At 43.8% G+C, this 25,933-nt stretch overlaps 1 protein-coding gene across 2 annotated transcripts in view; it reads right to left on the bottom strand.

Annotated features, from left to right (window-relative positions):
* LOC138472740 (uncharacterized) overlaps window positions 1-25,933 on the bottom strand; it is a 128,725-nt gene that overhangs the window by 51,936 nt on the left and 50,856 nt on the right. The window lies entirely within an intron of this gene.

Below are 25,933 nucleotides of genomic sequence, written 5' to 3'. Positions count from 1 at the left end.
ATCCCATATCCAGCACCCACTAGTTAGACACACTACATAGGCCCAGCTACAAACCCGATAAAGACATTTTTTAATATTAGTACCCGGTGAGGGGGGTGTGGCGGCCTCCCAGCCAATGATTAAGCTCAAAATGGGGTCTTTACCACACGGTAAAAACCCCCGTACCGAGCCTCCTCCGAACGGGAGTCTGACATTTTCCCTCCCCGGGAATCAGGAGAGTACACGCCCTGCTTCCCCTTCCCCTTGCCCCATGACCACCCCCATTTTCCGCATCTCCAACTCCCGCACCCCTGCCCCACTTACCTGTCGCTGCCTTGTCCCTTGCTGGCGCTGGGAACACAAGTGTTCATGGCGTGTCTCTATCACGGCAATGGGCGCCATGTAAAGAGAGAAGGGACTACATGTAGTTGCTTTCTCCCCGATGCATGGCATTCATTTTGATTTGTAGTTTTTTCTCAGGTTGAGCAATGGCAAACAGGCTGTTTCTCAACTTGAGAAAACCACTATTAATATCATGGTACAGCATACCCTGGTACTAATAGCAATATAACCCTTGCAGAGTGGGGAATTACCGGTCAGGTAATGCCCCAGGGGTAACGTTAAAGCCCTTAATCCGCCCGGCTTATGCTCCCCAGCTCAGGTTTTATTGCTTAATTCTTGATTCAGAGCGGTCTCTCAAACTTCCCATCACTAAGGTGATTGCTAATGCTGGGAGCACCCCCAAAAGAGTGACCCACAAGTATTTGTGGGCCACATTCTCGGGGGGTGGGAGGGGTGAACCAATCCAACTCCACCCCCCAAAGCGCCCCAATACTCCAATGCCACTCCACTACTCTTGATGCCATCCCGACCCCATAATTAATCAAAAAACATTTTCTATCTCTCGTGCAAATATGGGAATACGTTTAAGATACCCGACTGCCCTGTCGGGGCCTACCATGTCGCAGTGGGGCAGTGGGGCATGTCAGAGGGCATGGTGGGAATTGCAGCAGGTTGCCCTCCCTCGCAGGGTAATTCATTGTATATCCCTATGTGAAACTCAAACTCTGCAGACGAATCTTTGGAACATTTAGAAAGTTTGCTGGACCCAAACACTCGAAATTACAGTGGTTCAAGTCGTTCCCAAACTAGTTTGCCCAAAACTAGTGAACTTCAATCGTCAAGACCAAACCCCAAGGTACAAATAACAGCTTGATCTTACTGAGCATGGAGCATACAATAACATCCTGCCATTGCAACAACCTCTGCGAAGGACACATACATCTAAAAGAAAAACTAGAAACCACTCAAAATCATGAACCCAAAACCTCACGAATGATAGATACAGTAGCTGGTGTGCAATCCGCTGGGACCTTCAAGCACTGCATCAGCTACTCTGCATCCAGAGGTCTTAATTCAAGATGCCCTACCAAGATGCCCTACCTAGCCCACAGCACCATGTCAGGTTGAGCCCTGATATGTGTATCTTGAAGCTGGAGCTATAACAACACAAAGTTGCATAGGGAATTGACTGTCACTAAATCCATGTATCAAATTAAAGAACACTTATAAAACATTGTCAATTTAATATCAAAAGTGCAAATTACAACAAAGAAGGGACATTCTAAATCACATGTAACAAGCCCATGGACACAATGGCTCACATTTTCTAAGTACCAAACGTGCAAAACGGAGGCACCAAAGCAAGGTGTAAGTCTTTCACGTCTCACTTTTACGCTGGAGGACATTTTCATTTCAGTTGAAGGTGGAAAATTGGTCACCAAGCGGAAAAAACGCTCCTGCCTTGCATTATTCCTCCTTAAACAAATGGATTCCCATGGACTCCATAAGCAGCTTTTAAAAGAAGGCAGATTTCACTGGAAACCATTGTAAATGTCACCTGCAAAGCAGAATTTGAAGGTGGCATTTTTTACAAAGCTGAACATAAAAGCAAAGAGTAAAGGGCATTGGCCCTGGTTTGACTCTTTACTCTAGCACTCTGTTTTGAAAAAGCTGAAGGGTGCATGCAGCGGACCCAACAGCACATAAGTGCTAACGGTGGTGGCCCCCTGCATGCAAACAACACTTTTTACAAAATGATCGTTTTTGTATTATTTTTCTGCAACTTTTGAAGTTCAAACTAAGACGTGGGACAACATACTGTAAAGATATAAGACTTCACAATGCAGTGCACTATCCATATTTCAAAAACAAGGTTATAAAAAGAAAAAAAGAAGAAAAAGAAAGACAAAATATTGCTCCAAGTGAATTTAGTTGAGTGCTTTATAATCTCAGCTTTAAAGATCAAATGTGCACATTTCCAAATGAGAATGCAATTACTTACCGCAAGTACCAGCTATCATGGTCAATTTATGTTTCGGCTAACAGGGACTGCAAAGGAATCGGGCCAAGCTCGCTTCAGTGCCAGATATTTTTGGTTGTACAACATCTCAAATTTAAAAACATTTTTAAGTCTGGAGAGATAGGGAGAAAATGGAATGTCAGTCTGGTGCTCTTTGATGCCTTATTTAGTGAGTATTATAAGTAGAAGAGATGCCCCTTTGCAGCGAGCTGACCTACCTAAATGTAGATGGTAGATGCTATGAGAACAATTATAATGCCACAGTGGGTGATACAGACTAAATGCTATAAAAAGAGTAACCTCAAATTGATTACAAGCATCAGAGAGGCTGAATCAGTCCTCCGGTGAAAGAAGGATATGTGTGGATGTAGTTGTAGACATAGGTACTTACACACTAGAGTCAAAGGACATGGATGTTAATTTACAAAAGGTCAGTGAGAAGAATTAGGCTCGATTCCCACTTTATTAAGCTTGTGGGCTTATGCGCTCATGCCCTCCGGTTGATGCCTTTCTCATTTGCTCTATTAATACCGAGTGTGGGCTAGCATGCCGATATGGAATCATGTGCTTACTTCCTCGGGAGTGCACCCTTACAGTCTGGCCTGTCCTGCGTGGCCTAGTAATGCTGAGTCGGTTAGCATGCTGATATGGAATCATGTGGTAATTCCTTCTGAAGTGCACAGTACTGCATTGATTTGCACCTTTAAGAGAAAAATGATTTTGAGCCAATCAGATTTGACTACTTGCTCCAACTGTGATCAATTAAACAATACAACTCCAGCCAATAGACTGCTTTGCGACATCCCCCCAAGCCCTCCCCCTCCCACTTCAAATGCCATTGGGCCTTTAAAGGGCCTTTTGGAGAATAACTTTTTTTGTGCATTGCAATGCATGAGCTATTTCATCCCACTGTACTCTTTAGCTTTATGGTGCTGCACAATGGCTAAAATAATCAGAAAAGAGATAAGAGCCAGGATGAAGGAACGTTTTGCCATTGGGTATACTATTAAAGACATCCTGCAATGCTTGGAAATTCTGTAATGCAGTCTTCAGTCAATCCACACACTGTGGGGAAGCACATCCACACAGGAGGATTAGAAAGCAACAAGACAAATGTGTGCTGGAGGGTGTTCTTTAGTGAATATTTACTGTATATGAGAAATCAAATGTCTTGAATCTTTCTGAACACCGATGGTCCTTCCACTTTGCTTCTCTGTACACACGTGCAATGATGTATACAATTCAAGAAGATGATGAAAGGATTGCATTTTGCTATACAGGAGAGTTACCCCTACTTTTGAGTACTTGGGGTTAAACTAAACACTGTTACACAATTGTACGCAGCGATTTTGTTCGAGGAATATGTTTCTACAATTGTTAGGTGCATTTAATGCTAAAGGTTTTCTTGTGACACTGTTTTAACAAAAAATGTTTTGTGGGGGTACATAGTGGTCTTCACAAAATGTGGTGTTTTCCCTTCTTTTCACGTTCGGTTAGGATGTATACATAAACATGAAGGTTGTTGCTAGATCCATATAAAAAAATGGGATATATATTTTTCCTTATGTTCACACAACAAAGGTTATCCATGAAAGAAAAGGTGTAAGCAAGGATTCAAAAACGATGTTCTAAAAATTGCATAATTTAATTATTGCGCAAGCATAAGAACCATTAATAAATTGAAATATTGGTGGTCAGTACATTGTCCGGAGAAATCATTTAGCATTACATGCACCTAAACATTGTAGAACAATATTCCTTCAACAAAGTCGTTGGGTACAATTGTGTAACGGAAAGAATTGTGTTTCAGCAGAAATCTGTGCTGTATTCAATTCACAGGATTGAAGTCATAAATGATGTCAAATACAATTCTTTTTTTATTCACAATTTATAAAAGTTACATTACAGTTTATAAAGCCACCCCCCCACCCACAGTGTCTCATATACTAATTGTAGAAATCTACCCCAAACGTCCTCAAATAACGTATACTTCTTCTGATTCCTGTAAACAACTCTCTCCATTTGCGCAAGCTTGTCCATTTCATCCAGCCGGGTGCTCTGCTCTGGGCGAACCACCGACTTCCAATGTTTCAGTATCAGAATCTTGGCCATTAAAGATCCTCTAAACAACATTTTTTTCTGTGCACAAGTCAATCCATCAACAAGCATATCTCTCAGTATAAGAGTGTCAAATTCGAAATCAAATGATGTCCTCAGCACCCGGTTGAATACCAAAGACAACCGACCCGAGAAGTGCCTCACTCTGTTACATTCCCACAGCATGTGTTTGTTCCAACATTCCGGCCCTATGAGAACATCCCCAGCACACATGCATATCAGACATCTCACACTTAAATAGACCTTCCTGTGTCCAATAGAGACTATTCAAAATCTTCACCTGTCTCAACCTCTCCCCAAGACTGATAGAAGACAGAGCCACATTCCCACAGACAGTCACCCGGTGCTCCTTAGTCATCTCCTCAGTCAGCCTTGCACACCACCCCTGCAACAAAGCAGAATTACCCTTTTCTGATGACAAGACCAGTTTGTACAACCTACTCACCTACTAGGCATCTGATTCAGTCTGCGGAATCACCTTAGCAAAATCAATCTCATCTACCTCTGGATTACACCACACCAAAGAGCCCAGATGCCAAAATGGCTGCCCACCCAGATGACTCCCTCAAGAACTCTGTGAAGCAACAAAAAGCTGCATAGATTTCGCTGACAGCAGAGCCTGAGGTATCAACAGTCCGCATAACCTAGCCTCTGCACTAGGCCATTCATCCGGTACAGAATGCAGAAAAGGTGCCAGGTGCCTCACAGTGAAAGTTAGGTGGTAGGCCTGGAGAACTCCTAAGCCACCCCTATCGACTGGTAGTTGAAGCTTCAAAATGTTAATTCTCGGTGGCTTGTTGTCCTATAGAAAACCCTGTACAAGAACATCAATATTCGACCACAACTTCCTGCCTACAGGTAAAGGCAGCATATTGCAAGCATCTTCAGTGTATTTACTTTCCCCCAGCGGAACAGATTCAGCAACTTCCACCTCTCCAAATACGATTTCAGATCCAAAACCAGCCTCCCCATATTCTCCAATAGAATCCTGTCCAACCTGCATGACAACCAGATCCACAGATACGTTTTTTTCTTCAGGCACCACTTGAAACGCAAGTCCTCTATTGCCCCTTTTCGGCAACAAGGCGAAACATGTAACACCTCTGACTTAGACCAGTTAATTTTGTACCCTGAACATGTATTAGCGAGAGATCCAGGTCACTCAGCAGCAATAGTAAGTAATATGTGTATAACCAAAGTGTCTGTGTGACCCCTCCATAACTATCCCCAGTTATCCTCACATCCTGCCTGATGCTGTAGGCAAGGGGCGCAATTGCATGTACGGATAACAAAGGAGACAAAGGGCAACTCTATCGAATTCCACGTTCCAGAGCAAAGGGGTCAGAATGCACCCCATTAGTTGACACATCCGCAGATGGATTTTGTCAGGTCTGTCTTTGTCTCTGGGTGTGTGAGTTGGTTTGAGTCTGTTTTAGGAGTGTTATTTAGTTTGAAAGGAAATTTAATATGGTTTTGGCCTTAACTTTTCTAATTTCAGAATGAGGGTATGTGATAATATTTTATTGGATATAGGGTTATCCCTGGAAATTCTCATAAAAAATCCTGGTAAGGTCAAAGACCTTATAAAAGCACATGACTGGTTAGAAAATAATGCTGTAATTCTAAATTCAAACCTGTACTCACTAGTAATATCCTTTTGGAAATGGAAACCTGCACCTGAAAAATATGTAGAAAAATACCCTTCTCGAACCTTTAGGAATGCAACAATGAGATTTAGGTTTAACGTACTACATACAAATGAGATTATGAATATTCGCGCTAAAAAGGATGTGGAGATGAAATACTGTAGGCATTGCAAAATAATTGGGGTGAAGGACTCACTTATTCGTTTGTTATTGATTTGTCCAAACCTCATGACGCAGAGGATTGAATACTTTCATTATTTGTTAACGATATTTCCTATGTGCATAGGGATCTCCTATGGTATGAGATGCTTCATGGTAACTGTAGTTCTGAACATACGAGTTAATTAATTTTTGAGGGTGATATGCAGTTTGAAATGAAAAGTAATGTTAAATAATCAATTCTGTATAAAATATGAGACATGGTATACATTTGTGAAGAAACAGTATAGAATTTGTTTGAGATATTAAGAGAATAAAGGGGGAACGAAATGAACAGAAATAGATTTTTTTAATCTATTTGTGTAAAAAGATTAGTATTATGTGTAAGTTAAGATCAACTTTTTTTACTTGATTTACGAAATTCATTGTATTTAAAAATGTTGATCTATTGTTGATTGAATTTTGTAAAGGTTTGAATAAACCGTATACAATGAAATAATAACAAGAAAACATGGAACCCAATCCAACATGGAGGTGAGGGACAGAGTTCTGATTGGTCCACATAGTCACCTGTCGTACCAGATGGCATTCTAAACTGCCTTTCATCGTCCAGTTAGGTCCTGTTTAGTTTGGCTCCTATGTTTTAAGCGTTAGAATTTGAGAGAATAATGTAATGAACCAGAAAAGTAGAAATCTAATCTACTGCTGCGTGGGACAAGGCAACTAGAAGATTTTGGTGGGAGCGCAGCATTTTGTTTTGGCATTTACCTTCAGAACAGTGTTCTGTGACTGTTTGGAAGATTCCTTTCATTTAGCTTAGGCATTTAGTTAGGTTTTCTTTTGCAAACAAATCCGGATTGTGAACTCACTCTTGTAAGCTCAAGAGAAGGAAAAACATCTGTTTTTAAAGATTAGCAAAGTTCTGACAGTGAATGGAGAGGTATGTTTTTTGCCCAGTTTGTCTTTTAAAGAATCATCTGCCTAGAGACTTTTCTAGCTGTGTGAACTGATGAGCATTTGGCATGTTTCATAAATCGCTTAGTTAGTCAAGCAGATGCTTAGTGTAGTACATTTAGAAAGCATTCAGTTTAGACACTGCATAGTGTGCGCAAGGAAGAGTTGAATAATGTTTGCCTGACCCAGCGCAGACCTTTCACTAGTATGCAAGCGCAAGGTGAAGTGCGCATGAGGAAGTTAGAGACAGCGCTTGCCTGATCCTGCACGGATTATTAAATTGCACACATGCGCGAGGTGCGCCAATTGATAGCATTTCAATTCTTAGTGAAGTGTGCATGAAGAAGTAAGAGGCAGCGCTAGCCTAACTTTAAGTAGACTATTCACCAGAGCGCATGAAGAGGCTGACAGCGCACCTTAATGCAAGCACGTAGGTTAATAACTAAAGTCTTAAAATAAGACATTAGAACAAATTGAGAAGCGCTAAGGCAAAGGGTTCTTAGGCAACTTAATTAGTGTGCACACGCGCACGCAGTGAAAGGATAGTGTGTCCTTTTAGGTATTTCAGTCGTGTATGTGCAGGGATTGCAGACGACCGCGCTTGCGCAGAACTGCCAAATTGCCACGACATTAAGACGTTTTAACTTCTAGTGAATGCAACTAAAGAATTTTATTGAAGACAAACTAAAAAGGGTTATTGAGGTCAATTCTATAAGGAAAGGAAATTCATACAAGTTTCTTTAATTTGCAAACTCTCACTAGAGTTCTTCTTCAAAGTCTGCACTTCAAATGATAAGGAGAAGACAATCACAGGGAGTTATTTGTTTGGCAACTCACACTAAGTGCAGGAAAGTTCAAGTCCGCTTCACATCAACAAGTCATTCAACTTTCTGTATTGGAGGAACCTTTTCTTCAGTGAAAGTCTTGTGTGCATTACTATTTTATGAGCGGATATTCCTCACAAGAGAAATTAATCCTCTCAGCTTTTGGCAGAGGATAAACAGGTATGGAGTCAAATAGGGAAATTATAAGAGGGAAGTTGTGGTTTTAAAGTATGCAAGGATAATCTGACCCATCTCAAAGGCCTCCGCAAAGCTCATCCTCTTCAACACGGCATACAAGTAACTCCAGTCCACCCGATCAAAGGCCTTCTCTACATCCAAAGATAGTGCATATTAGATGCCACATGCCTTCCTTTCACAAAGCCGGTCTGATTAGAATATATCAAGTTTGCTAAAACTATCTCCAGCCGTCTCACTATTGATTTTGCCAGGATTATCTTAGCAGTATTTTTTAGGCTTATTGGTTGGTAAGTTTGCAGGGGACGCCTGTACCTTATCTTTCTTCAGAATCAGCGAGATCGACGCATGATGCGTCGTCTTCAGGAGGATCCCAAGAGCGTCCAAGGCTTTGTACATATCCCTTAACAGCTCAAAGACCGAGCTGATTATCCTGTAGAATTCCATGGGCCCAGACACAAAGTCAACTTTCTCAGCTCATCAACCGAAAAGTCCTCATCCAAATACTCCCTTTCTCCAACTGAATATTCTGGAAGTTCCAAGTTCGGACTAAAATCATGGATATCTCGCATTCCTCCCGAGCATAAAGATCCTTATAAAAGCTACAAAGCACCCATTGATTTCAAAAGGGTCAAATGTCACAGAGACATCAGCTTTCTCAATAGATGAAGTAACCCTGTCTTTCTCCAGAGTCATAAGGCTATGTGCCAACCACTGATCACATTTCTCTCCTTTTTCAAAGTACGTAGATTGGGTGCAGAATAGCATATATTCTGCCCTCTCGGACACCAATTTATTATATTCACATTTAAGCTGACGCAATGCTCTCTTCTTCCAGTCATCCGTCGAAATCATCACCTCCCGCTCCAAGCTCTTAATTTCACAATCCATTTCCTTCATCGCCTCCACCTTGTCCCTCTTCCTTGACAAACCAATGAAGAGAACACCACTCCCTAAAGGCACACCAAGATGCTGATCATTCTACCCTCCTTATCCTTCTGCTTCGAGAGCGATGGCATTACCAGGCTCCTGCAAACCGGTATGGCCACGCCCCTGGGTCGGGAATTGAATGACTAACCGTATACCTGTCCCACATATCCGCGTTGCAGTTTCAAAGTCTCCGACTCAGAGGGTTGTGTCTCATGCAAAAACACTATCAGGCATCAGGCTATGTAAATGATTTAAAATTGTCTTTCTTTTAAGGGGACTGTTAACGCCATTGACATTCCAGGAGACCGCCTGCAGATCACCACCTGAGGTAGACAACATCACAACAGACTTGCAAAGAGACCTATCAGCAGGCAACACTTCCAAACAGACACTGAAAACAATAACCACCCAACACCCCCATAAAATAATACCGGTCCATGGAAACACTGACCTGTCAATAAAAATAATTAAGGAAAAACTCCCCCCCCTCACCCTGCTCCAATATATATGAACATCAAACAACAAGGATCCCACAAACAAATTCTTCCACAGCTCAGCTCACACAACCAAAGAACCAACCAAGAACCCGCCTACCTGACTAAGGCCTACAGGACAAGGCCATCCCCTGTCCGTGCCTGTCAGTGCTTGGAGGATCATAGAGAGCTACCTCTCCACCTTGGGTAAGACACCACCCCCACTAACTCTCGTGGACTACTTCTGCGGCTCTCTGCCACACTACTGTCTCGGTACTGCTACCACACATTACTCAGTATTGCAGTAGCCATATCCTCCGTTGCAGCTCCCAGCCAAGTTTATAATAATACCTGCCAACATGAATTACTTTCTCTTGTTTATCTGTATACGTCGCTCGGGCGACAAATTTACGTACGCACTGGGCACACGTACATCTGAACCTGCGATCTTGTTACTGCCAATATTTTGGACTTCTAACATAGCCTGCATGTCTAATTAGGGCGCCCAACTGTACTGCCTAACGTAGACTACATATATGGCTCAGCCGCATTGCTAAACAGAGTTTGTATGCTCGATCGACTAGAGGTCCAGCCTTTGTCTATTCTATTGATTGTACCCGATCATACCATTTGTAACCTTCATATTGCCAGCCAGTAATGCATGCGTTCTGTTATAATGGTTATGTTACCTACTATCTCCGTGTATAGTTGAAGACAACCTCTGCACAACACTATGAGCCTATACTGATCTCTACTACTACTAGGCTGTCCTCACCTATCAGGCTGACCTGGTATTTGGAATGTTAATTCTTCCAATCTACTGACGTGCTGGGTGCAGACAGACTGCACATTTACTGAATTTACCTCCCGTTTAGTCTGTCAACATGCACCGTACCCCTGTTTTCTCCTCACCACTGATCCCCTTCCCTGCTAGTTTAACACTGCATCCCATACATCGACCGACACTGTGCACCATAACGCACATCCTACTCACCTTTTGGGTCCTGACTTAGATACCTTACAGCACCTACAAATCTCACACCATTACCTCACAGTACTATCACTTAGGCTCACCAGCCACCTTTACGCCATACCGGGATGTCTTAAAGTCTCCTGTCAGCATGACCATCTCTAATCCCTCTGAATGCACCGGACCTCTGGCTACAACATTTTGCTTCTAAACCTACGCCTAATCAACCTTGCACTACGCACCTGAGAAACATGAGGCTAGGTGCACGACTCTGCCATGCAACTCTCAACCTGACCCCTATACTAAGCAGTATACTCCCCCAACCAATCGCCCCACTGCCATCCACGCCACAAACCAGAGGCTAGGTATTTCTAAGGCTCCCATTGTTGCTAACAGACCTCTGCCTACATAGTTGACTTCAATATTAACTGCTACTAACCAGCCTACACTCACATACACAAGCCAACCCTGTGCCACACAGGCCAGAAACCATAGATTAGCATCTCGACTACACCATCTGACCTATCGACAGAACCAGGACCCTAGAAACCATTCACCAGCACCTAACAACAACCTAGCCACTGTGCTGACATCCAACAAAAATGCACCTGCCCCCCTGGCTACCACTACTACCAACGGCAAGGACATTTAGGTCAAAGGCGCGCTCATCAATGCACGATGCCTCCCTGCTCATGCCTTAGAGATCGCAGACCTTATCATTACCGATTATCTGGATTTCCTGGCCATCACTGAAGCGTGGCTGCATGCTGCTTCGGGCCCCGCCCTGTCCCTGGCGATTCCTGACAACTATTCCATCATTAGGTGCAACAGGGATGCTAATCAAACAAAGGGTGGAGGATTAGCCTTTATCTTCAAGAGCTCACTTGAACTTAGAACTGTACATAACCTCCAGATCACGTCCGCTGAACTACTCTGCATTAAACTACCTATCTCTCCCAACCAAATTGCTACAGTGCACCTTATATATAGGCTCCTAGGTCCCATTTCCACATTCATTGAGGATATCTCCTCCATCCTTGCCACTAAAACCAAACCCAACTCACAAATCCTTCTACTTGGTGACTTCAGTCTAGGGTACCAGGATGTGAACGATACTAAAGCCATTGACCTAGCTTGCACACTAACTGATTTTGGCCTTACACAACACGTTAAAGAGCCTTCCCGTATTAAAGGACGCACCCTTGACTGGGTAGCAGACCTGAATTGCTGGCTCAACCTGATTTGTGTAACCCCTTGCTTCTGGTCTGACCATCACAAAATAATCTTCTCTATGAACTCCAACCCTCATACATCAAAACCCAACCTTGCCCCACCCATCCACACTCACAATAAGAGAGATATCACGTTGGAGAAACTTCTACCATTGATCCACCCTCTGCTTAATACTGCATCAACCACCTGCTCTGACCCCACAGTCATAGTAGATACCTATAATCATGCCATGCTAGAAGCCCTCAATACCATTGCACCACTAAAACTGTGCAAACAAAAACCTCGCCTTCACCTCAATACCTGGTTTACCCCACATCTTAGAGACCTTCGAAAAGAAAAGAGAAAGGTTGAGGCACATTGGAAAAGTATACCATCACTAGTCAACAAAAATAACCTAGCCAATGCCTCCTCTACTTACAAAAATTCCTTACTGGCAGCTAAGAAAGACATGTATAACAAATGCATATTGCTAGCACAATCTAACACAAAGGAACTCTTTAAGATCCTCAAGGAATAAGAGTCTCCTGTAGCCCCTCTCGCCACTTGCACCCCTGACACTGCCCGGTGTACTAACATCCAAAAGGCACTTCTAGACAAAATCTCTATGCTTCAAGCTAAAACCAACGCTAAAAGAAGCAACCTCTCATACTCTGCACTTAACTTCTCGTTTTTACAACCTCCCTACACCTAAACACGCCTTCAAACCATTAAGCTTTGAACCTCTTTCTATTTGGGAAGTAGAAAATATTATCAGGAAGCTAAAACCATCTAATTGCCAAGGTGACCCATGCCCTGCCCCTATCATCAAGGAGGCTGTGCATGACCTTGCACCTTTTATCACTTCCTTTATAAATGCCTCATTCAAATCTGGTATTGTGCGGATAACCTCAAGGATGCTTGGGTCATCCCACTAATCAAAAAACCCTCTCTTGACCCAAGTAACCCATCTAATGACAGGCCTATTACCACTGTGCCTTACTTACAAAAAATTTGGGACCGGGCGGCCTATTTACAAATCCAGGATTGAAAGGGGCCCCTAGGGGTCCCTTACGTCTATGAAAACAAGGCAAGTCACCACACACGATAGATACGCCAGATACGAGGTTGTATTCCCAAAGCTAGGGTTTATTGCAAAGCAAATAGTGTCAGTTGGCCAACTCGGTCTCACGCCCCGCGACTTGTATCTCTAGACCTCGAGGGATGCAAGAGAGTGAATTACGTACATCAGTTACATATATACAAAATAAATACATATCATACAATCAGCTATGACATGTTTAACACCCCCCTTTATTGGGTTTCTTTGAACTTGGTGTGATGATGGACACTTTCAACAATTATGACACCTTCAAATATCTATTCTAGTAACAATATGCAATTTGCAAGTGCGGAGGCATCTTTCAGTTGTTGATCAGAACACAGTGCTTCTGTTCTTGGAAGTGAGCTACATACGGGGGAAGAGTCACATTCCAGACCCTGCCATCTATGAGGTGCTATTCGTGTCCTGGGAGCCGACACGCTCTACAGGGCTCAGTAAAAGGGGGGCCGTAAGAAGAGCATAATTCAAGCCTTTAGCTGCTTTATTCTAACATATTCTACCATATAACGAGACTGGCTGGCAGCTGCGAAATGATTAAATGCCCTGCAGCTCTGCTTCAAGGCAACATTCGGGAGGGAGTTGGGCATTCCTTCCTGGCGCTGCCTACGTTGTGTTTCAACAAACTCTTGTTATCCTCGCGGCCCTGCGGCCTTGTCCTTTCACGTGAAGACAACAATGTTTTACAGTCGAGCAGTGTAAGCAGAAAATGTGCTGCGAAGCAATAAAAACAGAAAGCAATGAGCAATGGTTAGAAAACAAAATGGTGATCCTTGTTACATCAAAATGGTCGTTCATTGGCAAACTTGGAAACCTATATATCTGTCATATCGTGCATGAGACGGTTGGCTCACGGCCACCAAAATACATTTGCCGTCAAATATGAGAGGTATCAATTTTTCTAGACTGACAAACCCTCCTTTGGCCGTATGCTAAACGTCTCATCCATTCATTGTATCCTCCTCTAATGACGATAAGTCTGAAGTACTTATGTCTGAATTTTGCATGCTATTGTAAGCATCATCATCCTCATTAATATCTATAGCCATCAATTCTTTTACTGTTTTCATCTCATTTGTGTCTTGGTCAGCACGACCATAAGTTTGTTTTCTTCTTGTCATCATATGCATACATCCCTTAGTACATCCCTCAGTTACCTCAGTGCAAACTATCGGTAGGCAGTGTATGCAACAACAGCACGTTATGAATATTCCAAACACCACTACTAATATCGAAATCAACTTCCATCCCCAAGAACGCAGTATTCCCCAAAACCAGGACTCTATTCCCCAGCTTCCTTCTCCAGTAGGGAATTTGGATCTTAGGACATGCATTTTCTTTATCGCTTCAAAGATTGTAGGGGAATAGTCATCTACAAATACACAACACGCTGATCCCACTATTTTGCAAATTCCCCCACGATCAACCAGGATCACATCGAGAGCCATTCTATTTTGTAGCGTTGTTAACCTGATTCCTTTTTCTTCCAACGTCATGTTAAATAATATATCTGTCGTTGTGTTTATGGTATTTTTTAGTATTCTGGACAGCTGCCTTATGTTACAGGAGTTCACTATTTGGTACAAAAATGGAATTAATGTTTTTGCTACGTCAGTCGCTACCAGAACTCCTTCGCTACTCCTTTTGGCTCTAGATCTGGATAGTCTGGCCATGTCTGCTGTTTCTAAGAGGAACACTCCTGGGAACAGTAGACCTAGGTAACATGTACCTCCCCAGTTTCTGGGCAACCAAGGATATGCTTTCTCTCCACATATAAAATAAACTGGATCTCCCACATATACTGGTTCTATTTTCCATTTTAATACCACTGTATTCATGCATCCAGTAAATGTTCCGACTGAATAGGAGCCTTTCTTTTTTAAACAAAAAGGGACAGTTCTTGGGTTATAATTCACCGTGTAAGAAGGGGGAACTGCATCTTTGTTCCCGTCTGTTCTTACACGAAACGTCATCACAGATGTTTTAACTGGTGGGGACAATCTATCTTGTCTATTTTGTCATGTTATCTTTCACGTACTTTTCCTTGTAGGCTCTGGGGCCATCACTTGTGCTTTATGGACTATGGAACAACCCACAAGCCTCATAATTATTTCCTCAAACTTATTCATGTTTGTTCTCTCTAATTGACCCGTACTACTCTTATTCCATTTCCCATAGAACATTGCACTTAAAGATGCACTACATGCAGAACTTAATGGTAATGGCTGTACATAGCAACCTATTCCTTTCCCAGCATGCTGCGGTAAATGGGCACATACCCAGCAATTTGTTTTCTTTAGAATTGCATGTGTCATATTCATAATTAATAACAACGTATTGTTCCCAAACACTTCCCTGTGTCTTTCTTCCATTGGGGACAGGGTATAAGTAATCACCTGAACCGGGCTTTCAGTAGTGGATATATTATCTATTGGTAAAAAATGGGTGTATCGATTCCACATACCATAATACTAGGGCTGTCATTATTGGTGCTACCACACTCATAAAGCACATAATTATTGTCAGTGCCAGCATACAATTCTTTTTACCATGCGTTTTTCTTAAGCTTACAGTCTTTACAATTAAGTCATTCTCAGCAGCGGTGCAGTAGGAGGCTGAAACCCGTCCCGACATGTTTCTCATCGTCCTTCTTCTTCCTTATTAGAGTTCGTCGTCGATATCTCTCTTTGTTGCACTTGCTCTGATGTCAATAAGTTCAACGGAATTGTCACAGTTCAGTTCTGCCAGTCCTTTATAGCCTGGATTTGCTTATTTGTTTTTAGGCAAGATCACTTGTCCTTTGTCATACTGCTCAGAGGACTTTTGATCTGTTATCTATTGCCTTAGTGTCATGTGCGCCCAGCTTGTCCGCTCTGGTTCCAGACACATGTACTTTTTATGATCGCACCGAGGAGCCGCGAGTCTTGAATTGTCCGACTTGCACAATTCTCACGCTTCTCTCCTCTACACCTCTAGTTCCTTCTCAGTCCATGAGCAGAACCAGAGGTTGACATAAACAGCAAAGAACTGTAGATCACTTTGTCTTTCGAGGACGCAAATTATATCGCCTCACTCCTGGTATTGTGTGATCCGTGAACAGTGCCGGTGCACTTCCAGATTCAGGCTCAAAGTCAGCCTGTGGCGCTACGGCAGGTGCTGGTGTGCGCCGCGCCAGTGATGCAGATTCGGTCTTTGGCGTGCTGGCAAGTGCTGGTGGGCGCCAAAGGGGTACACGTTTAGTTTCTGACGGTATTTGCAATGCAGATTTCGTGTCGGCCAACAGTGATGTAGATTCTGCTGGGCAAAGTTGGGGCACTCTTTGCCCTTCCCCCTTTTTGGCAATCGTCTCAGGCTTTGTTTCGAGTTTCACTTCTCGTTTGGGCAGATTTGGTGGCGGCTTACTGGCAACAGTGTCTTTCGTCTCTAGGACCGCTCTCTCTTCCCGGTGATCTGGGTCAGGCAAGTCTTTCAGTGAACTTGGAATCTTTTTGGCATGGGTGGCATGGATCCACGACTTCCGTCCATCCACCCGTATCACCGTCTGCATTGCCAAGAGTACTTGATAGGGGCCACGCCACCTGGGTGCTAACGATGACTTTTTTCAAAATGTTTAAGCAGCACCCAGTCTCCTGGCTCCAGCGCGTGCCCCGGACCGGTGTATCTCACTGGTAAAGCCTCCTGCACCTGCTGATGACTCAAACGCAATTTCTGCATTTAAAGGCCACAATAAGTACTAAGCAAAGGATATTCTACCTCTCTAAGTCGTTTTGGCTGAGGTGCGCACCAAACATTTGCCGGCCTCCCCATTACGATTTCGTACGGGGAGAGCCCAGTTTTAACCTGTACAGATGTACGCATGCATAATAGCGCTATTGGTAATGCATCCACCCAACTCAACTTGCTTCCTGCACATATCTTGCTTATTTTTGACTTGAGAATCCCGTTGTGCCTCTCCACAAGACCGGCCGAACTCGGATGCCTTGAACTATGGAATCTCTTATCAATCTGAAGACCCACACATATCTGTAACACCACTGCGCCCACAAAATGTGGGCCATTATCTGACCATAGGACACGGGGCAAGCCAAAACGGGAAAAATATTCTTTAAGCATTACTTTTGCCGTGCTCATTGCTGTGCAGTCTTTTAAGGGATATGCCTCCACCCACTTGCTGAATGCACAGATCACCACTAAGACATATTTCAAATTTTGGCATCCCTCCATCTCTATGAAATCAAAATGGATTACCTCAAAAGGCATAGAGGTTGGGCCAAAACTGCCTACCGGAGTCACTGTTCCCTTTCCTACATTGTGTTGTAAACACGTGATACAGTTCTGCACCAACCTCTCTGCATTCTTCTTTATGTTTACATTCTGCCATACTGTGGATAGGTGCTGTATTATCTTTTTCGTACAGATGTGAGTAGGGCTGTGGGCCATTGTGACCATTGCAGTCACATACGAATTTGGCAACATCCAGTTTCCAGTTCCCTTGTCCACCCAAAAACCCTCCAGATCTAACTCAGCAGAGCCCTTTGCCCACCCTTGTATTTCATCGGCCGTGGCTTCGGCCTGCATTTCTATGACAGTGGCAACTCCATTTTCTATCATACAGGGTACTTCCTCAGTCTGAACCGTCATCATTTTGGTATTTAAATCAGTGACAGTTTGTTTCGCAATTCTGTCTGCAAACGTGTTTCCCTCTCCTACTTTGCACGTTACCTTTTTGTGTGCCTCGCATTTCACTATTGCTAGGCGCTTTGGAAACGTGAGTGCAGACGGCAATCATACAATCAAAGGGCCATATTGAATTCTGGCACCATGTGATGTCAAAAACCCTCTCTCAGCCCAGAGTCGACCAAAGTCATGAACCACCCCAAAAGCATACTGACTATCAGTATATATATTCACATTCAAATTTTCAGAAATCTCGCAGGCTCTGGTCAATGCTATTATCTCTGCGGCTTGTGCCGAGTTGTAGGGGATTCTTTTGCTTTCTACAATGTTCTCTAGGGTAGTGATAGCGTACGCAGCTGTTGTTGTGCCATCAGGTCATTTAAAACAAGAGCCGTCACAAAATAACTCTCCATCTGGCTCTTTCTGTGGGGTATCACTTAAATCAACTTTCCCCTTGGTTTCTTCCTCAGTGACCATTAAGCAATCAATCATGGGGGGGGGGTGATTCATTCTCACCAATTTCTTTTATGGGTAGTGGCATTAATTCTGCAGGATTCAAAGCACTACACCTCATAATTTGGATATGGGGCGCAAACAAGATAATGTCATATCTTGTCAATCTAGCAGAGGTGAGGTGTTGTGTCTGTGTTCTATTTAATAGAACGTCTATGGCATGTGGCACCATCAGAATTAAAGTATGCCCCAATACCATCCCTTCTGTTTGTTTCACTGACGCAGCAGCCGCCGCGACATATCGCAAACATCGTGGTAGTGCGCGCGCTACAGGGTCCAGCGCAGAAGAAAAATAGTCGCATGGCCTATTTCTTCCACCTTGTTCCTGTGTCAAAACCGCCAATGCACATCCTTCACTTTCACACACAAACAGTCTAAAAACCTTCTCATAATTTCGTGTGCCCAAAACTGGAGCAGAACATAATGCAGTTTTCAATTGATCAAATGCTCTCTGACATTCCTCATCCCACAGTAGAGGCATAACCGCATCCTTTCTAGTCAAATTCACCATCGGTTTCACAATGAACGCAAAATTACCGATCCATTGTCGGCAATATGAAGCCAGGCCTATTATGGCTCTGACTCCTTTCTGTGTCTTTGGAATAGGCATACAAGAAATACTTTCTATGCGTTCTGGCGTTAGCCTTCTCCCCTCTTTCGAAAGTAGGTAGCCCAAATAAGCTACCTCCTTTCGATTATATTGAAACTTCTTCAAACTAGCTTTATGGCCATGTGCCGCTAGGTGTGACAGTAGTAATACAGTGCTTTCTTTACAAATCTCCTCTGTGTCAGCAGCTAACAATAGATCGTCTATGTATTGCAAGAGTACGCAACCCACTGGTAATTCTAGCATGTCTAGCTGCTCTTTCAATGCTCTACTGTAAATACTCGGACTTTCCGTGTAACCCTGCGGAATCCGCGTGAATGACAATGATCGTCCTCCTAATGTGAACGCGAACAAATATCTGCTGTCCTTGTCCACCGGAATGCTAAAGAACGCATTTTTTAGATCAACTACACTAAAGTATTCTGCTGAAACAGGTATCATTGTCAATATTGTAGTGACATCTGGCACTAAAGGAAATTGTGGATCTACTACTTTGTTTAGCACGCGCAAGTCAATTATGAAACAGTATGGTACTTCATTGCCTCCTTTTTTATAAACTGGAAGAATCGGGCTGTTGCATGTACTGCCTGTAATTTCTTCAATTACCCCTAATTGCACCAAATCTGTAACAATACTCTCCAATCCTTTCTCACCTTCAGCCGAAATTCTGTATGTGGGGAATTTGCGGTAGTGTAACCCCCTCTTTCAAAATGATCTTTACTGGCTCTATTTTCAAGCATCCTACATCGTTGTCATGCATTGCCCATATACAGGTTGGCACTTTACTTAGTTCTCTTGGTAAAGTTTCAGACATGAATTCTGACACAGGGGCATCTTGTGGCCAAATCGTTAGAACACCCCGTCTGACGTGCAATGTATAACGGAACCTAATTTTTTCAACAAATTTAATCCCAACAGGTTCTCCCCGCAATTTTCTGTTTAAAGGAAAGGACAATGTTCAGTGAATGGTCCTATAGTAACTGGGACTGGTTGGGACACTGGGTTTATGACTGGTGTACCTGCGAACCCTACGGAAACATTCTTTTGCCCTGACAGTGGTATATCCGGAACCAAGTGATGGTCTATTGAACACTTTTGCGCTCCCGTATCTACAAGGAAGCGGTGCTCCTCATTCCCGACTCTCATTTCTACGTAGGGTCCTCTCTGATTAACGGGAATAGACACTGGTTCCTACCCCTGTTCTAGGTTGTCCTATTGGGGAAATAACACATCGTCCGATGTGTAATCATTACTATTACTGTAATACGTGTCTGGCTGTGTATCGAAAACGTTCCCACTCTTCCCTCAATTTCCCCCACTCTGGTTTCCATACTGTTGGTTTTGCTGTCCCTGACTCTGGTTAGGGGCACTTTGGTTTTAGGCTTGGTTTTGATTACCTCCATTATTGTGGTGCTGCTGCATACTATTCCTATTTGGTCCATTCGCTCCTTGGTGCCCTCTATGCTGTCTCCTCTGACCAGACCCATTTCTATTCTGCAGATGTGGACATTGCGCTCGCCAGTGTCCTTCCTCCTTACAATACGCACACTGATTTGGTCCCACTGCTCCCCCATACATATTCAAATTACTCCTTCCTTGTGCATTGCCTCTCCCTCTATTATGTCCTACTACTTGCTGCAGTAGCACCCGTGTCTTCAGATTTACCCGATCCTTCCCCTCTTTTTCTTTCTCCGCAGTCACTTTGTTCTCATAATATTGGGCCATGTGTAATACTTCGCCCAACGTTTTTGCTTGCCATGCACTCTCTGATGTCATTATTAGGTTCTGGATTGGAAGTTTTAACCCCCTCATATATTTGTCAACAAATAACCTCTTTCCCGCTTCCGAGTTCACATCCTGCCCACTGATTCTGTAAATACTTCTTCAAACCTGTTAAAATAATCTGTAGCTAACTCATCCTTGCCTTGTACACATGCAGTCAATTTGTCCCATTGAATTCTTTTCTCTGGGACAATTTCTTTTAATTTCTGTACTATGCGTGCTGGTAATGCTACCAGGTTCGGTCCCAGTGTTCCTTCAACCGCTTTATTCCTGTCTTCTATTATCAAGTCCGTCCATGTGGCGCCAAAGGTCGTTATGTCATCCACCTTTCTTATTTGCTTCCATATGTCTGTTGGCAGGATCACTGGGAATATTAGGTCTATGTCACCCATGGTAAGCACGGATTATTGTAGGCAGGACTCTACTTCCTTGTAAAACCCTGCAGGATTCTTTCTTATATCAGGAACCGTCTGCTTTATGTTGTTCACCTCCTGTTTGGAAAAGGGGACATGCTCATACTGGGCGGTATAATGGGCTGGTGTTACCTGCGCCGCTACGTTGCCCGCTGCGGGAACCTCTACTTTGGGCACAAAGGTAGGTTTGACCTCTCTCATAGGAAATGCCCCATTTACTGTCCCTCCCCCTTTTCTCATGTGTAACAATATTCCCAGATCAAGCGATAGGGCTGTTTCTCCTGTCCTTCGTTCTAGTGCTCTCTTATAAACTGCCATTATTTCGGGTGGGCTGGCCTTATTGTTTTTATATCTTTGTCTAGTAAATGTTCAGCCATCGACTGCAGTGCTTTTCTTTTCATGGGCATGGAATATTCATCAAATATCTCATGTATCTCCATTGTGGGGATATTGGGATCCGACATCCATCTAAGCGCTTCTCATATAGATACTTTTAACTTGTCGCCCCTCTGCACTGACGACATTGAATGTCGTCGTCGTATATACGGCTCTACAGCTTCCTTCCCATGTCTCCCGATATCCTTACCCCTGTACCCAGGTGCAGTAAACATTTCGGCATAATCATTATCTAATTCATCTTTAAGCTCAAAAAGTGCATATACTTGTTCTCTTACTTCTTCATTCCTCTCCCTATAGAGTGCTAATGCATTCAAATCCAACAATCTCTGCGGTGGTAATTTCCCAATTAACTGTTTCCATCTCTCCACCAAATATTCACCCATGCATTCCAGGACTACCTGTCTTTCGTTGCTTCTTCGGAAGTCATACATCGAGGCCAATGCTGCCATCCCATCATTCCCATATACATTTCTGCCTGTTGCTGCAATTCCACCTTCCTTTCTTTGCTGATCGCACTGCGAGTTACCCTCATGCATCCACGTTGTTCAGTCTCGCCCTCGCCACCGTGGTTTCAATTTCTACCCCGGGAGGGACGGACGGTACCGAGTCTGTATCTAAGGCGGGTGGTGCGGATGGGACAATGGGAACAGGGAGTGTCTGCTGTGGGCCTGGTTGGCTAATAGGAAGTGTTACGTGCGCGGTCTGTGGCTGTGGGAGGGCTTGAGCTATAGGAGGGAGAGTTTGGGCTACGGGCAGGTTTTTAGCACTAGTTACTGACATGTTGAGCCTTGCTTCTGATCTTGGGCCTTGTTTTGTATGGATCAATATGTTTTCTATCAATTCATCTGCTATGTGCAATTCTCGTTGTGGGTATATTTTTTCTATATTCAACTGGTCACGTCTGCCTGACCTCCTTAGACTCTCAGTCCACTCCTCCTCTTCCTTTTCTTCCGCTACTTCACCTTTCGATTTATGCCTGCGTGCATGCTTCGCTCTACTCCTAAATCGGAGCATTGCTTCCCTTCTCCAGTCCTTAACGATATCAAATGCTACAGGACGCGCTTTCTTTCTTATCAACACCCTTTCCAAGTTATCTATTCTCGCTATCTCAAAACTACTATTAATCGGCCACTGATGGTCTTGTTGCTTTCTGGTTTGCCTATGCCAAGTCTCACAGAATATTATTGCACCCACTCCATACTTCACATACATCTCATATGCCGGCGTTACCCCAGGTGGTGCAATTTGGCCATCTTCCAAAGATTGTCTACCACAGTGGAAAAACCCCGCTAGGGTGGACAATACCCCAGGCATGTTTCAACCTTCCCCCTGGTTAATCAACCTTACCTAGGGCGTTTGATTTTGCAAAGTCAACTCTCAACCAATATCAGGATTACTTTGAATCGGGGAATGACTCACCTGATAAATCAATTTGTCCTTTCGGACACAAGTCGCCTGTATACTGACGCAACAATGACGTTGTGTCTGCGTTTCTTGGCTTCTGCCTCGTTTGGGGACCCTCGCCTCCTTGTTCTCTAGCCAGGTACGTCGATCAGGGATCAGATGTGTGCAGATCTGCAAAGGAATCTCTCATCACTTCTACAGGGCGCCCCGAACACCTCTTGATCCCGGCTCGATCGTCCCGTCCTCGCCGTTCTACGCCTTGACTCAATTACAACGTATGCGATGGAACAAGTGGGGCAGGGTCCCTATTCGGGCGCCATCTTGAAAGGGGCCCCTAGAGGTCCCTTATGTCTATAGAAACAAGGCAAGTCACCGCACACGATAGATACGCCAGACACAAGGTTGTATTCCCAAAGCTAGGGTTTATTGCAAAGCAAAAAGTCTCAGTTGGCCAACTCGGTCTCACGCCCCGCGACGTGTATCTCTAGACCTCGAGGGACGCAAGAGAGTGAATTACGTACATCAGTTACATATATACAAAATGCATATAATACAATCAGCTATGACATGTTTAACACCCCCCTTTATTGGGTTTCTTTGAACTCGGTGTGATGATGGACACTTTCAACAATTATGACACCTTGAAATATCTATTCTAGTAACAATATACAATTTGCAAGTGCGGAGGCATCTTTCAGTTGTTGATCAGAACACAGTGCTTCTGTTCTTGGAAGCGAGCTACATACGAGGGAAGAGTCACATTCCAGACCCTGCTATCTATGAGGTGCTATTTGTGTCCTGGTTGCCGACACGCTTTACAGGGCTCAGTAAAAGGGAGGCCGTAAGAAGAGCATAATTCAAGCCTTTAGATGCTTTATTCTAACATATTCTACCATATAACGAGACTGGCTGGCAGCTGCGAAATGATTAAATGCCCAGCAGCTCTGCTTCAAGGCTACATTCGGGAGGGAGCCGGGCATTCCTTCCTGGCGCTGCCTACGTTGTGTTTCAACAAACTCTTGTTATCCTCGCGGCCCGGCGGCCTTGTCCTTTCACGTGCAGACAACAATATTTTACAGTCGAGCAGTGTAAGCAGAAAATGTGCTGCGAAGCAATAAAAACAGAAAGCAATGAGCAATGGTTAGAAAACAAAATGGCGATCCTTGTTACATCAAAATGGTTGTTCATTGGCAAACTCGGAAACCTATATGTCTGTCATATCGTGCATGAGACGGTTGGCCCACGGCCACCAACATACGTTTGTCGTCAAATATGAGAGGTATCCATTTTTCTAAACTGACAGGATTACCTTGAAACAAATAAACTACTGGGCCTTAGACAATCAGGTTTCCGTCCCAGACACAGGACTGAGACCGCCCTGATCAACTTAAAAACACAAATTGAGGATCTAAAAGACAAGGGCAAGTTGGCACTCCTACTCCTCCTTGATCTCTCAGCAGCTTTTGATTTGGTAGACCATCGAATCCTTTGTCACCACCTCAAAATAGCTGCCCATTTCTCAGATGCTGCATCATCTTGGATCAGCTCCTTCTTGGCCAACAGGACCATGAGGGTCTTCTCACCCTCTGCCTCGGCTGAACCAGCACCTGCGCCGTGCGGAGTCCCTCAAGGATCCTGTGTATCGCCTACACTTTACAACGTGTTTACTAAGCCACTCTTTGACATTCTTGACTATCTGGGTGTCTCATACACCAACTATGCCGACGACACCCAGATACTCATCCCCATCACAAGGGACTATGCAATTGATTCTAAAGCACTCAATGAAATCTACACAGTCATCCAGGCTTGGATGGCACATCATGGGCTCTACCTTAATGATGAAAAAACCGAGCTACTTGTCCTCGGCTCTCACCACAAACTCTCTAAACTTGACACAGCCTACAAATCATTCACGATGGACAGCAACATTATCAAAGTGTCTAACGTTACAAAAACGCTTGGCATCTACTTAGACTCGACAATATCCCTTACCAGACAAACAAATGCTGTTGTCTCTGCCTCATCCTACACCTGCAAACTCCTTACTGCTTGCAGACCCTTCTTGACGACGGACAACTGCACTATCCTCGCGAGAACTCTCATGACAAAAATCGATTACTGCATTGCCCTCTATTTAGGGACTAGCCAAAGAAACAGTGATAAGTTACAGGTTACCCAGAATAATGCCATCAGGGCGGCCCTCAACCTCCCGAGGAGAGCACATATCTCTGATACTAGACGCAATCTTCACTGGCTCCCTGTTGTCCATTGTATATCGCTAAAAACCCTAGCCTTAACTCACAAGGCCCAGAACAATTTAGCACCTGCATACTGGACCAACCGCTTCACACGGCACACAGCATCCAGACCCTTGAGGTCCACCCAGGTACATACATTGTCTATACCCAACTACAAGCTTCAGACAGCCGGGGGATCTAGTTTCCCCGTCCTTGCAACCAAACTTTGAACACCATACCCACTAAACCCAGAACAGAACCGTCCACTCACTCCTTCAAGAACAAAAACAAATGCTGGCTCCATGAGTGTGATGCATCTGCTGCCTCCACCTAACCGCACTGGTATTGTATGTATATCTGCTGCTTATCAGTCACTAGCCATCTCTATAGTAACCACTGATACGCTGTACCTGTTCATTTCCTGTGTGTCCTTTAAGAATTGCACTGTTAACACTATGACTTGCCCTTTACTTTTTGAAAAGCTGTTTTGATGTATGTAACCACTGTTACGTAAATTATGCGCACAGATGCCCCTGGGCAAGGTGCGCAATACAAATAAATAAATACAAATACAACTCTCACCTCACCCATGCAACCTGGCAAAGAAGGAAAGGTTTGCACATCCCACAATCGAGTGCACCCCCTCATCCTATTTGTACAGTGTATGCTTTCTCAACACAGAGCTAACAACTAGGCCAAGGGGGTGGCACAAAAGTCCAGGCCAATGCGAATTGTAGCAGAGTCAATGCAAATGGTGATGCTAAAAGCAAACAATAGAAATCTCACCTCCAAAACAGATTTGACCATTCCCCCCACACATATACCAAAAAACAGGCCCAGGAGCAGTTCTGCAAACATGTAAATGCAAGTCCTCAATGATCTTGAAAACACCAATACAGTACAAGTAGGAGCCAGCCAACCTGTAGAAAAGTCACCCCTACAGCATCCATATTTACTGT

Source organism: Ambystoma mexicanum, chromosome 8 (assembly GCF_040938575.1).
Source record: "Ambystoma mexicanum isolate Mex_15411 chromosome 8, UKY_AmexF1_1, whole genome shotgun sequence".
In the NCBI taxonomy this organism is placed as follows: domain Eukaryota; kingdom Metazoa; phylum Chordata; class Amphibia; order Caudata; family Ambystomatidae; genus Ambystoma; species Ambystoma mexicanum.
This window is presented reverse-complemented; position numbering and strand designations above follow the sequence as displayed.